The sequence below is a fragment of the Lathyrus oleraceus genome, chromosome 1 (genome assembly GCF_024323335.1).
Source record: "Lathyrus oleraceus cultivar Zhongwan6 chromosome 1, CAAS_Psat_ZW6_1.0, whole genome shotgun sequence".
NCBI lineage: Eukaryota > Viridiplantae > Streptophyta > Magnoliopsida > Fabales > Fabaceae > Lathyrus > Lathyrus oleraceus.
The window spans coordinates 247,400,771-247,405,551 of record NC_066579.1 but is presented as its reverse complement, the minus strand read 5'-3'; positions in this window follow the sequence as shown (position 1 = coordinate 247,405,551).

Here is a 4,781-nt window from a genome sequence, read left to right as displayed (position 1 = left end):
ACAACATAATAATAATAGCAACACAACAATGTTTTCAACATAATCAACTTATAATCAACTTTGGCTCACCAAGCTTACAACTCAGTATCTTTAACAACTTTCCGTACACGGAATAACTTAACAACTCAGTCATACTTGTATCGACATTCATAACATAAACCCAACAAAATTACTCATCAAAATTAACTATAATATTACCCGACTCACCCCGACGAACTTCATTAAATTCTGAGCAATTCGATTTTTTTTCGCTTTTCCAACAGTGTTAACCGGTTAACGCCCTGGGTTAACCGGTTAACGCAACACAGAACAACATCAAGTACACGTCTATGTCATTCCCTGGTTGTTTAGGTCCAGAAATCAACATAGACAACATCATGTACTTACGCTTCATACATAGCCATGGAGGTAGGTTATAAATCATAATAATCACAGGCCATGTACTGTGTGAGATACTCTGGATACCGTGTGGGTTCATTCCATCAGTAGATAATGCCAAGCGAAGGTTTCTTGATTCTTCTCCAAATTCAGGATAATCATTATCAATTTTCAACCACTGTGGTGAATCTGCCGGATGTCGATACTTTCCATCTATAATTCTTTCATCTGCATGCCAGGTCAAGTGTCTTGAATCGGTTTCACTACGAAACATGCGTCTAAATCTCGGAATAACAGGAAAATACCATAAGACCTTTGCTGGAGACAACTTGTTCTTATATCGCGAGACACCGCATTTAGGACACTCATTTAACGATGCATACTCATTTCGAAACAAAACGCAATCGTTTGGACATGCATGTATCTTATCATAGCTCATGCCAATAGAGCACAACATCTTTTTGGTCTCATATGTTCGATTGGGAAGAACATTATCCTCAGGAAGCATATCTTTCAAAAGGGCTAATAACTCTGTGAAACTTTTATCCGACCACCCATTGCCCGCCTTTAAGTTGTACAACTTTAATACCGCAGACAATCTTGTGAATTTAGTGCAACCATCATACAAAGGTTTCTCTGCATCACTTACCAACCTCTCAAACATTTCGGGACAATCCTTAAGATCTCCTTCAAGTGCTTCTGCAATCTCTTCAACTCGATCACAATCGTATGTATCTGCGCCACTATAGTTTGAGGCATAGGTCGTACTATCCCCCGGTTCAACATTCTCGTTACTTTTCTCACCATGCAAATTCCAACATGTATAACTTCGATCAATTCCATGCCTCATTAGATGCGATGTCAACTGAACTGCGTCAACCCGTTTCCCATAACAACAACCCAAGCAAGGACATATCATTCTACTGGGGTCTTCGGCGTGCGCAACGGCAAACTTAACGAATTCTGATACCCCATTCTCGTACTCTCTCGACAATCGATTGGAAGACATCCATGTATTATCCATTACTAATTAGAATAAATAAAAAAACAATTTCAGAAGAGTTCAAACACATTCGGACCTAGGTTTATAATGATACTGGTGTTGACACAAAATCAGATGTTCATAGGTCGTATAACCCATTGCATCCGCAATCATGGTCACTAAAAACCAACCGTCAATTTCCTAGTGCATCCGCTATCATGGTCGAAACAAACGTAGAAGGAGGAAACGCGCAGTAAAAAGGTAAAACAGAAATTGGGCAAAGCTAAAACAAAGCAATAACATAAAACAGTAATTGGGAAAAGCGTGTACCTTTGATTGGTAGAAGGAGGAAACGCGCATGTAGATCTAACAGAGGTGGAAGGAAAACGCCTCAGAACCCTAACGTGAAAAAGAACGCTAATAACAGATAGTGAAATAACAAAATGCGCAGTATGTTATAATTTTAATGTTTACTAAAAGGGACATTAGAGGGCGCTTGTGGAAAAAAAGCGCCCTCTAAAGGGGGCCTAAGAGGGCGCTTATGAAAGCGCTCTCTAAGGCTTTCCAGAAGCGCTTTATAAACTGGAAATGTACATGGACTTAGAGAGCGCTTTTTCAAAAGCGCCCTCTAAGGGTAACCTTAGAGGGCGCTTTCACAAAAGCGCCCTCTATTGTTGTCCCTCCATTTTTTTTTTGGCTTCACTTTAGAGGGCGCTTTGTTACAAAAGCGCCCTCTAAAGGGGGCCTAAGAGGGCGCTTCTGAAAGCGCTCTCTAAGGCTTTCCAAAAGCGCTTTATAAACTGGAAATGCACATGGACTTATAGAGCGCTTTTTTAAAAGCGCCCTCTAAGGGTAACCTTAGAGGGCGCTTTCTAAAAAGCGCCCTGTATTGTTGTCCCTCTATCTCCTCCTTATTTTTTCGCTTCACCTTAGAGGGCGCTTTATTACAAAAGCGCCCTCTAAAGTGCGCTGTCTATTCCAGTTGTTCGCTCCTTATTTTTTCTCTTCACTTTAGAGTGCGCTTTTGTAATAAAGCGCCCTCTAAGGGGCGCTGTCTATTCCAGTTTTTGGCGTAGTGCTAATTTAGGATTATGTTTCAGAATGAATTATTTGCCTATGATGCCCAAGTTTCCCTTTGCGCCATTCTTGGGCCTCTGAAGCGCTTGTCCTAATAGTTTTTGATCCAACACTTCATTTTGCTAACACACCCCAGTTCTTCTCAATAGAAACAAACCACAACAAATATAAACATGGGCTTAACAATTGGCCCAACACCATGTTAACTTTCCACGCCCCCTCTTCAAATTACACCCCAGACATAAATAATCATTTTTTTTTACTTATTTTCAATACGTTTCTTTGATCTTTCTTTAATACATTTTTAATAGACATTGTATTAGCATAGTTAATTAGGCTATTTAGTTCTAACTAGGGTTTTTTAGGTTAGAATTAAAACTACTAATTAGTAAATAGTTTAGCACATAATTAGATTTTAATTAGGATTAATTCTAGATTAGTTCTTTTGATTAGAATTTTATAAACATGTTTACATTAGATTTTGATTAGCATTTTAGTTTAATTTTAGAAGTTAATGGGTGTTATAATTTTAATTCCTTCATGACTTTATTCCATGTGCTTGATATCTCGATTCGTCCCCTGATTGATTGATCAAAGTTAACTTTGATAAGTTAATCACTTGACACTTCATATTTCCCCTATCCATTCAAGTGATCATAAGTCCCTTAATCATTTGATTGGATTAGATTCATGCACTTGCATCACACTGGACCTCAAATCAAACACAATGCAAGATCTCAAGGATATAAATTTTGGATATCAAGTACAACAAAAAGATTTATCTTCAACAATTGTCAATTATGATGAGAATTTTACGCCACGAGCCGTAAGTAGTAGAGAAGGGATGAGGAAATATTCATACCCTTGTTCTGAATATCTTTGGATATAAGACGTATGGCTCAGTTGTTCAAAGTATTCACCTCAACTCATAAACTTTAGTGTAATTCAAATCGAATAATTGTCAAGTCTTATTCTCCAAATGACATCTCAACACTGCAACAATCTTCTTCAACAATACTTGCCTCTTTCGACCAAACACACACTTTAATTGGTCTTCCATACATTCTTTATGTTAATCACCTTATTGTTAAAACACCCAACTATGAACCAGACCCCTCTCTTTGGGTTAATCACCTCTTATGGTTAAGATATCCTTCCTTCTCATACCCTTCATTTTCATGCATTGTCGTATGATCTCCATGCTCAAAAAACGTTCTCCATTGGTTAATCACCGTCTATCAATTAAAATACCATATTCTCATTCCTTAGGTTGATCATCGCTTCTCGATTAACAAACACTACAACTCCTGCATTGGTTAATCATCATCTATCAGTTAAAATACCACATTTTCATTCTTGGGTTAATCACCGCTTCTTGGTTAACACACCCTCATACGTGGTTAATCATCGTCTATCGGTTAAAATACCCCATTCTTAGTTTAAACACATTCTTTAGTTCAGACACACCTAATATATGGATTCAAACAACAACACTCCTGGTCCAAGCATACTTTCACCACAACATCAAGCAACACTTTCCTCATTTCACCATTTTCCCTATTCAAGCAACTTTCTTGTTGCAATACAAGCAACTTTCTCTCTTTTAATTAAAGTCAAGAAAAATATTTCTTTTTTCCTTTTATCACACAAATCTTTTCAAAATAATTTTCTTTCTTTTTCTTAAAAGCACTCTTATAATTCGTTCCTTAGCAGTCAGACTAAAAGCTTTGAGCATTCGAACAAGGATCAAAATCAGCTAACGTCTACACATTTCTAGGATATGATTATAACCGTTCCTTAAAAACAACCAACACATCTGTATTTTCCACTACAAAGCTTTGATTTTCTCATTGCACTATGGGAATACATAGGCACAAGTGTTCAAATCCTTGGCAAGAACATTAATTAAAAACTTATTTTCTCCTTTTAGCATTCGTATTCCCGAGTGGAAGTGGGATAATATCTCTATGTTGTAGCCGATACATCGAGAGGATTGTGTGTTTGCATGGTATTCCGTCGAGCATTGCTTTGGATAGAGATCCGAGGTTCACTTTGAGATTTTGGGAAGGTTTGCAAAGTGCTTTGGTTACGAAGTTGCGTTTGAGTTCGGCATATCATCCGCAAACTGATGGTCAAACGGAGAGGACTATTCAGTCACTTGAAGATCTTTTGAGGTCTTGTGTTTTGAAACAAGGAGGAAATTGGGATAGTTTCTTGCCTTTGATCGAGTTTACGTATAACAACAATTTCCATTCGAGTATTGGAATGGCACCTTTTGAGGCTCTTTATGGTAGAAGGTGTAGAACTCCTTTGTGTTGGTACGAATCGGGAGAGAGTGTTGTGG